The 10,416-nt window shown below is 46.5% G+C and overlaps 1 long non-coding RNA gene across 1 annotated transcript; it reads right to left on the bottom strand.

The window, feature by feature from the left end:
- Positions 1 to 745: 745 nt before the first annotated feature.
- Positions 746 to 9,210, bottom strand: LOC120387606. Its single transcript, XR_005590255.1, has 4 exons — positions 8,550 to 9,210; positions 5,424 to 5,531; positions 3,520 to 3,712; positions 746 to 2,732 (listed from the first exon to the last, which is right to left on the bottom strand). It is a non-coding gene; the product is annotated as an uncharacterized LOC120387606 (long non-coding RNA).
- Between the last annotated feature and the right edge of the window lie 1,206 nt (positions 9,211 to 10,416).

Here is a 10,416-nt window from a genome sequence, read left to right as displayed (position 1 = left end):
AACCATCTTTAACCTCACCATGAGTGGTTTGTCAGGTAATCCTGATATTATAATTGTTGGTGAAGTGGGAAGTTGCCCCTTCAGTGTTCTAACTGAAGTCCCCACAAGGTTCTTGATAATGGGGGTGGGGAGAGAGGTTTAGTTTCCCCTTGCTGCCATGAACATTCTTCTTCTATCAGAAATCATAAGAGACTGAGAATGCTACTAGTATGTTTGAAAAATTCTGCAGAATAAGTGGCCAGGTTTCCTACTGAACAGTCTGTCACTCAGTCCTGGACTGTGGCACTCCATGTCACATCTCAAAACATGGCTGAGGGATGTGTTACAACCTGGCTTAGTCCTCTTCTGGATGGTCACAAGTCTGTTGTAAATGGACCCAAATGCTAGGTCCCCTTTATGTAAGCCTTCTGCCAAGTGACATCAACAAAGGCCAGGTTCAAACATCTAGGTGTTCCTTTAACAATTAACAAACACCATTGGAAAACTAAATACCTTCCCTGTGAGCCCTTAATAGGCACTACTTCCCCATTCACAAGCACTGAGTCTGTGTCTGAAAAAAAGGAAAACTTTATTGGGGGGGAGTGAGGGAGTGGCAGGGAGAATACAGACTCAAGTTGCAAAAAACAGCCATAATAAACCATCAATATCTGTATATGACTAAGCGAGACACCCTCTCACCCATCCCCAGAAAAGTCTTGGGCAATAGTCTTTCAACTCAGTTCTCTGCCTGCAGTATGAGGGTTCAATAAGGCAATGTTCAACAGCCACTCCCACTCCTCTCCCTCTGTATCCCCAGGCACTGTTGTCCAGGGTTGGCAGAGTTCCAAGTTCAAGCAGGTCTGTCGCCAGCCCTTAAAGAAAGTGCTTCCTGGTATGCTTTGCGTGCTGCACCACCTAACCCAGTAATTTCAGCTTTAATAATGCTTGATATATGGATCTTCAGCAGATTTCCTTAGCTATGCTGCTGACTTCTGTGCCACCTCAGGTCACAGAGGCTACCCTTCTGAAAGTCCTCAGAGATAAATTAATAGTATATACGAGCCCAATCAGAGTCCTTATCATCCAGAATGCACCCTCACCAAAAGATAGAAAACACCCTCTCCCTTTGACTTTGTCCAGACTCCACTAGCCAAGTGTGCTAGACTGAGGTTCTGGTTAGGGTGACCCCTCACTCTAAGCACAGCTGGTGTAGTTCTAGTGCCCTTTCATTACCTGACAAGAATAATTAGCTTTATTACCTCAAAACTTAACAGAATTTGAACCAAAATGTTCCAAGCTGACACATAATTGAAATGCATATGTGGCCTGCTTCATTCAGTCATTTCCTCTTGCTCACCAACAGCTTCCAGCCAAGACCTCCCTCCTCCATGGATCCTCTATCCACCTGGAATTGTGCAGTAGCTCTGGACTGCTCTTTCCCAAGCTCACCAGCAGATGGTTGTAGCGAGCTCCCTACTCTTTAGAGCTTCAGGCCACAGGCCTTACATGTGCTTCTAAGCCAACTGGGTCTAGGCTGGGTCTTGTTCCTACTTCTGGGTCTCTAAGGCATCCTCCCAGGCTCAGACATCATCTGAAACCTTCCTTGGGACATGGAACTCCACAGTCTAGCTTTCTCAGACCTCCTGACCCCCCAGTTGCTTACACATGCTCCCCAGGGCTCCACCTAGCTCTAGGCATGCTAGCATCTAGTTTAACCCCTTTAGGGATAATGTAACAGGAAAGCAAGAATACAGACTTAGCAAAGGAATTCTTAACCACAGACACTTGACTCTTAAGAAGAGAGAGTTACAAATCTTTTCAAAGCAAGAAAAATCCTGAGACACACCCTCCCCTAATCTGATCTCATCCCTTCTGTGAGTCAGAGGTCTTGTCAACATTTCAGTCTTGCCCTTTCTCCCTCCAGCCTGGTCTTCTTGCATGTGGTGATGGATGGCTCCCCTCCACTGCGAAGCACTTCTTCTTAAATACAAACTTCATCCCTTTTGCAATGTACCCAGGCTGAGAAGCTGAAGATCTACTCACTCTGTCAGAAGGTGCATAAAGAATAGCAGGAGCTCAGCAGCTACTCAAATGAGTGGACTGGCCTGCATATTGGCTCCAATGGAGTCATGACTGATAGTTGCAAGTAATCAGCAGCCACCGAAATGGACAATAAATGTTATTTTGTGGCATCAACAGACATCATGTCCAGGAAGAATGGCAGGCCATTAGAGGGCACAGAGATACATGAGGCAGACACCTTTGGGAGAGGACACTGAAGTAACTATACATTTATCCTCATTCACTTTCTCATGTTCCATTGTAAAAGGCAAATCTGATAGTGTGGCATGTCAGCTTAGGCCAGTGGAAAGGATAGCATCAATTTTTTGCAATAAATATCCATGCCTTCCATTATAGAGGCCATCACTTACTTGAAATTTCACACCAACCAATCTACAGTCTACTGTCATGGGAAGACTGGCCACTTCATATCTCATGCCAGCAACACCTGAGTTTAATCTGGAGTCCATTGTGGCAATTTTAGTGCTAAGGATTCTGAGTTTGGTGTCCATGTGGCTGTGAAGAAGCTGGGATTCTGTAGCCATTTTCTGTACCTCTGAAGTCAATACAACGAGAGCTTAGGCCTTAGCTGACATTGGTGGTATCTGACCAATCACCTTCACCGAGGGATGCAACAGACAAAATTAGGCCTGGTTAACTGTGGCTTTCATGCTGGTAAGTCATATCTGTATCTGATAAACATGGAAACAAAGACTGTTGAGGAGACACGACACTTGTGAGGAAATTCAGCAGTGTGGATGTTAGTGTGTGTGTGTGGCAGGGGAGTATAATTCAAAAAAAGGATTAACTTTGATTAATCAAGTTGTTCCCAAGTTAGAAACATTCATTGTCCCACAACAGGATCTATGGTGGAGAGAACACTGTGGACTATGCTGTGCCTTCGGTTAACTTGGATGAACCCTCACTCCCATGACCAAACTGCCTGAACCTTAGCTCCATATTGAGGGAGAATGGCAGGGCATCAGATCTTGGTAGGGATCTTAGCTCCAGGTCTGGTGTGGAGCACAGCACCTGCTCTCCAAATACCTGCCCTGGAAGAAAATGGGTGGGAAGAAAGTAGAGAAAAGCAGAGAATGGGTAGAATCTTGGCTTTCACTTGCTGGTGCAAACGTGAAAGTAAACTCAGACAAGGGCTACACTAACTTACTTTCCACTACAAGAAAGAGAAGTCATAGGGACGTAGGTTAGGAATTGGGCCTCATATAGGTCCCTCTGAAGCACAAGATCTCCTGGATATTCTCCTGCATCTTAGGGCAGATCTACACTACTTCCTAAGTTGATCTAATTTATGTCATTCAGGGGTGTGAAAAAGCCACCCGCATGAGAAACACAAGTTACAGCAACTTAAGCGCTGTCTACACCACGCTATGTTGGCAGGAGACACTGTCCCACCGCTGTCCCACATAGTTTCTGCCTCTCGTGGAGGTGGCGTAATTATACCAATGGGAGAGAGCTTACCTGTTGGCATGGAGCATCTTCACCAGACACGCTACAGCAGCTCAGCTGCATCGATGTAGCGCTTCTAGTGTAGACCTGCCCTTACGCAACACACCTTGCTGCGGGCAGGACCTATTGCCCTGTGCAATAACAGCAAAGGGAGCAATAGCTAAGGCCTTCCTTCCCCTTTAACATTCCTTGTGATGCCCCGGCTCTGAATGAATATAAAAGCCAAGGTTAGAAAGGGAAATTTTAATACACATCTTCCCCAATCATAAATATATACATTGGATCATGCAAATAATATGTAATTACATGCTCTGTAACAAGGAAATACAGAGTAGACATAAGAATACAGACTGTAATAGCCGAGAAGGAAAGTTTCTGAGCCTCACCACTGGTCTTTCATTTTTTTGTGTGCATAACAAAGAAGGATAGTCTTGGATTCCATTCCTAGCTCTGCATTTCAGCAATAGGGTTTTCCCAGGAATTAATTAATTTTATAATGTAATCTAGTGTTTTCTTCTGGAATTAGCAGTCACAGAAAACACCAAGAATAAATTCTACCTCTCAGTTACACAGTTCTAGCATTTATACTGTTCTCAGCATTGTGGGATCTCAAGCAAAGGGAACAGATTATAGAACTGTGATTCACCTGAGACTGAGGGCAGTGTAAATACTCTGGTTTTACACAAATGTAAATTGCAAAGTTTAAGTAGACTGATCTTTAGTCTGTCAGACCAAGGCATAACAAGATCTGATGGTGGCTAGAAGCTGAAACTTGACAAACTGAGACTAGAGACAAGGCACACATTTTTAACAGAGGGTAATTAACCACTGGAACAATTTATCTAGGGATCTGGGGGATCATCCATCACATGACCTCTGTAAATTTAGCTGGGATGTCTGTCTAAAATATATGTTCTAGCTCAGCTAGAAGTTAAGGACTTGGTGCAGGAATTACTGGGTGGAATTCTATGTGCTATATTATACAGAGAGGTCAGACTATGTGATCATAATGGTTCCTTCTGGCCTTATCATTTAAAAAAAAATCAATGATTCTTCAGTAAGTAGCTTGGTGAATTTTTACCTTTGGCCATTGCAAACCATCAAATATTTTAGAGCTAATGGAGTGTAATTGAAGAGGAAGAAATCAGGGTGGTACGTCAAGGCAATGAGTCAATCTTGCTACTTATCTGGAAACCCTAGTGTTGTTGAAGTAGCATTTGTATGAAAAGATGCATGTTTTGAGATATGAATCAATCTCTTGTGAGTACAGAATGGTGATTCATCTGAGATGGCACTGGAATAGTACAGATGTGTATACAATAAAATACTTGGTAGCTTTATGACATCTGCCTACAGAGGAACTCCTGTCATTCCTGCTGATTCAAAACACTGAAACAGAACTGCTGGAAGAATCACCCCAGCAGTGACAGACTGGGGTAGCATGTTATGATGCTTCTTAGCACACCCAGGGCTGTGAGTCACTTTGTTACCACGTGCTTCCAGTGTGAGGGAGTCTTGCATGTACCAGAGAAATGCTAGCTCCCTAACGCAATCAGCCTCTCAGACACTCAAGCACTCTCCTCTGGACTACACCAGCCCTATCTGCCTTACAGATTGTTCACCACCCCAAGTCCATTCAAAAGTGTCCCCCTGTTGTATCTAGCCCCCAACCACTGGATATCCACAGAGATCCCAGATCCTCTGTTCCCAAAGGAACAGTGTACCAGCTTTACTTTAGATCACCTTTCCTGTATTACAAAGAGCACTTGAGTTCAATTATAAAACAAAAGGAAATTTATTTAAGAAAGAATAGAGATTCAAATAGAAATCAGAGAGAGAGAGATAGGAACAAATGGTTACATATAAAGCAACATCATAAAGTGCATTCTAAATCCTAAACTTAACTAATAAGTTACCTTTCTGTCTAAAGAAGCTTTTCTCACCCAAAGATCTCTCCTGAGTTTTCAGCCAAGCCTGGGTGAGATTTCTTTTTCCATAAAGCAAACTCGCTGTTCATTTACTTCCTGTGTGAAGGATGCCAAAGTGTCTCTTTGCACCTCTCAATATACCAGAACAGACCTTTGATGTTCACCTCAAGAGCATTGGAAAATGGTGTGGCCCCCCCCCGCTGGTGCCCCATATCCCTAAAGCCCCAACGCTGCCAAAAAGCTACACAAACTCAATAAAAAAGTAAAAAAAGAAAGCAAAACTTGAAAATGCAAAGCACAAGCATACATATATCAATTGTGTTTATGTTATAATGTTTGTGCTTGTGTATTTGAATCTGGAAATGAATACTGGTGCTGTTCTCTCCCCTGCAAGTGTGTGTGTTGTGGTCCACAAGATGCAGATGGGTGGGTTGGAGGCAAAGAGATCAAGAGGCAGAGGAGCCAGGAGAGACACAGAGGCCAGAGAGGGGGAGGGCTGAGGAGAGACTGGGGAGAGGTGGAGAGACCCCTCCGGCCCCCCCACCCCCAACCTGGAGATTCTGCTCTGGTTCTGTTCCAACTGTGTTCTGTGTGTGTGCTCTGCTTCTATGTTTCCCTCTGTTTTACTGTCTGGCTCTCTGTCTGACTCTACTGTCTCTTCTGAGTGTTGGTGCAGTCTGACTGCCTCTGACAGACTCTTGCAGGGCAGACAGCAGACGGGAAGGAAGCAGATGATGCATGGCATGCTGGATGGCCCATGAGCAGAGAAGGAAAGGAAAGTGCATCTGCCCAGAGACACTGAGAGCTCAGGAGAGGAAGAGCCCTGAGAGAGTCAGTATGCTTATGTAGGAGATGTCCACAGCATCACAGCATCGCCCCTCCACACCGTGCACTTCCACAGCATCCAGGCACTCACACTCTCTCCTCCCTCAGGGCTCTCACTTCTTTCCATCTCTCTGAGGCTCTCTTCTCTCTGTTCTTCTCTTGGCTTCAGGCACACCACTCTGGAAACCTGATGGGGGGAAATGAAGTAAAGCTGCCCAAACCGAGCTTGAGCACTTGCTTTTGAAAATCAAATGCAGCTGAGCTGGGGGTGGGGGGGGGGTGGCTGTGGGGGGGTGGGGGGGCAATGTGGCACTGACTGGGGAGGGAGGCAGGAGCTCTGATCTGAGGGGCAGATGGCACAGCATTGGGTTTGGGGGTGAGGTAAGAGGAGAGGGGGCAGGGGAGGGAGGAAGGAAGGAGGGGTTGGGGGGGGCAGAGATGGAGAGGGGCAGGGGGGGCACAGGGCAGCATTGGCAGGGGAGGAGGAGGGAGTAGGGGCAGGGACAGGTAGGGGAGGGGGGGGGGGGGTGGGGGCGGCCGGGTGGGGGGGGGGGGGGGGGGGGGGGTGGGGGGAAGGGGAAGGAGGAGGGAGGAGTAGGAAGGGAGGGGGTAGGTTAGGGGGGGGCGGGTGGGGGGGGGGCGGGGGGGGCGGGGGTGGGGGGGTGGGGGGGGGTGGGGGGGGGGGGGGGTGGGGGGAGGGGGGGGGGGGGGTGGGGGAGGGGCAATCAGCGGGGGGGAGGGTGGGGGGCTGGGGCTCTGGGCTGGCAGGAGCCCCCATCCAGAGCCCCCTTAAATCCCAGCCCCGGCTGGGCTGCCTGCCAGCCAGGCAGGGAGAACTAGCCCAGAGCCAGCCCACCCAGCCGGCCGGGAGGGCATCTGGGCTGGCTGGCTGGCCTGGCTGCAGCGAACAGAACCCTCCAGCCAATCAGGCTCTGGCAGGGGGGGGGCTGCACTGCCTGGGGGAGACCGGGAGAGCCGCCCCTTTAAGACCCTCAATGAGGGGGAGGGCGCTGAGCCCTGCCTGCCTGGCTGCAGCCAGAGCGCCAGGCAGGAGCGCTGCTCAGGGCGGGGGGCCTGGGCTGCTCTGGGCTGGAGGGAGCCAGAGGAGCCCTTGGAGCAGCCGGCCCAGAATGGGAATCAGAGGGGGCTCTGGGCTGCTGGGAGGCCAGAGGGAGCCCAGCCGCAGCCGCCGCAGTCAGAGGGCTCTGGGCTTGGGCTGCGCAGGCAGCAGGCAGCCCAGCTCTGATTCTCGGCGCGGCTGGCTGGGAAAGGGCTCTGGGGGCAGCCTGGCGGGGGCGGGGCAGCGGGGGGGGAGCCCAAGCAGGAAAAAAAAAATTGGGCAGAGCCCCCCTGCTTGGGATTTATTCATGGGGCTAAAGCCCCAGAGCCCCATATAAGTCGGTGCCTATGCAAGAGAGGGTTCCCCCACTGCCCCACTGTTTACCTCTTCCTATTAGTTTCCTTCTCAAGTCTCCACCAGCTCTTCATTAGCATTTGACTCAGAATGTTAACAGACTTCTATTGTATGACAATACATAAGGTTAAGATTTTGTCACAGTTATTTTTAGTAAAAGTCAGAGACAGGTAAAGGCAATAAACAAAAATTCATGGAAGCCCCTGACCTGTCCCTCACTTTTACTAAAAATAACTGTGATAAAATGGGGCTGATGGGGAGACGCGAGGCCAAACACTGGCCACTGCTGTGGATGACAGTTCTGCCCGGCCCCCCGCCACCTGTGGCGACTCAGCGTTCTGGTGGCCCCCCACTGCCCATAGTGGCTCAGAGCTCTGGGACTGCCAACTGGAAGCTGCAGGGTCCCCGCGCCAGCTGTGGCATCTGAGAGCTACGGGGACCCCTGCTGCCCAAAAGCTGTGGGGGCCCCTATCACCCACAGCTTCTCAGAGCTCTGGGTCCCCACACCACTGCAGCAGCTGGGAGCTCCAGGGCCCCCACTGGCTGACAACTCCAGACCCATCGCCCAGGGGCTGATGCAGAAAATGTCAAGGAGATCCCTGGAAATCATGAAATCCATGACTTCCATGACCTCCGTGACATAATCTTGCCTTAACAATACATAATGGTCGCCCCTGGAGATAAGTCTAGAGGGGTTTGTCTGAAGACATGCTAGAGGGGTTTGTCTGAAGACATGCTACCTTTGAGTGACATGTTTTTAACTACAGATCTAGACAACATATATTTTAATGTACTAACTCCTCACATATTCTCTGTACATACATCTTGTAATGGTTATGATGCCCTATGAGACAAGTTTTCATTAGCGATCTTACATGACATTCTGTTTGTGATCCCCAGGGATCTCGGTATCCCTATGTACTCCAGTGCCCTCTGCCAGTTGGCATCCAGAGGTTCTTGGGTCACACATGGACTGTCAAGGCCATATTTCTGAGGAAGATAGCTCAGCACTAGTAAACAGCATTAACATCTTTGAGACTTGTCATGTTCTCTTTTCGTGTCTGTTCAATATTACCCAAATGTCTGGACCTCTCCCAGAGATTAGTCCCAGTTTTCTTTTATTTTCTGAATAAAAGCAATTTTTAAGATTAGATCTATATTTTCCTAAAATCTTACTATTTACTTTGTGGTATCCTTTCTTTCTTAAATGTCCAAGTACCTACTTTTACTGACCTTAATAGAAAGGGAAGCCCAAGACCCTAAAATCTTGGGAAAGGATTCCTACAACCTGAAAAATAAATACAAATTATTTTGGTTTTTGAGAAACAATGTGTCTTTTAAGTCAAACATGAGTCTTCCAAGCAGACTGAGACTTCCCTCTGTATAATAATTCTGTTGTTCTGTTGAAATGCAAAATCATGTAGATTTCTGTGTTCTCTGGAGCTTGTCTTTTTGCATTGCCATGTCATCCGGTGAACTAGCTGGGTGAAAGGAAGGAGTGCGTGAAGCTCAGTGGTTTTCTCATCCAAATTCTGAGTGAAATGATACTAATGCAGAAAGAAGCAGGCTCTAGAGCAGGTAGAAAGATGAGAGCCCACAGTAAATAACTTTTGCTGTAGCTCAACTGGGGACAAAAAACCACATATACACTCCCCATATATTTGTGATAATTAGAAGGATGAAAACATCATTCTTACAAAAAAAATTGTTACAAAGATATGCTTTGGTTATTGAATGTGATCACCCCTGAGTTCATCGAAATATTATGATATTCAAAGGGCAGGGGAGGAGCATAAAATCCACAACTACAAAGCCAGTGTTAAAGATCTACATTCTATAGGAGCTATTAGTCACTCATAAATGTACTATCAGACAGCTCTCTAAATGTGTAATAATTTTCACTATGGAGAACTGGTACAGTCAAGTGTGTAGACCATATAACTACACAATTGTTAAAACATTATCTATCGTCTAGATTGCTGTGTACAGTGAATATATATTTAGTTATCAACACAAAGTCTGTATTTTTTCAGCATTCCTTGTTTTCTTTATCTTCAGTACATGCAGCTAATATTTATGTTCTCTTTTGCCTTTCAATCAGCTTACTGATCTTACAAAATTATAACTTACTATTTGAAGTTTGTTGATCTAACACAATTGTGAATCTCTCAGGATCTCTTGATTTGGATATTAAAATCTTTTTTCCTCCAGCAACAGTGTTAGAAGCTACAGTATGCGCTATAAAATCTTTTCATTAATTCATCTATTGACAGAAATATACAGTTCTTTTGGGGGGCTTTTTACTGTAGGATCAAGATTTTTACTTTATGAGCCTTCCATTGCCTTTTTCAATTGATCATTTTAGATGATGAGATTTCCAGGACATATCAGGCAGAACTTATTCCATGGACCTATATTTTGCAAAGTACCTTACCTTGGAAGTCAAGCTGACTGTTGCTAACCAGGGGAGTTTGTATCCAAATACATAGCACAATTGACAAGATTAGTGCTGTAACACACAAAGCTCATTGGACTCAGTGCAGCTCTTACTGAAAATTCTAATCCCTTACATGATGCCAACAATATATTCTTCTGCTCTAAGCTTTTGTATAAGAGCTTTTCTTTCATCACGCCTTTGTTCCAATGTTCCCTTTATACAGAATTTGTTCTCTTCTTAATGCCTTTCCTCCCTTTTTACTCCACCACCACAGACTTTAAAAATATGGTATATTCTTATTGAGG

Source organism: Mauremys reevesii, linkage group 1 (assembly GCF_016161935.1).
Source record: "Mauremys reevesii isolate NIE-2019 linkage group 1, ASM1616193v1, whole genome shotgun sequence".
In the NCBI taxonomy this organism is placed as follows: Eukaryota; Metazoa; Chordata; order Testudines; family Geoemydidae; genus Mauremys; species Mauremys reevesii.
The sequence above is the reverse complement of the archived record's forward strand: the minus strand, read 5'-3'. Positions and strand labels throughout refer to the sequence as shown.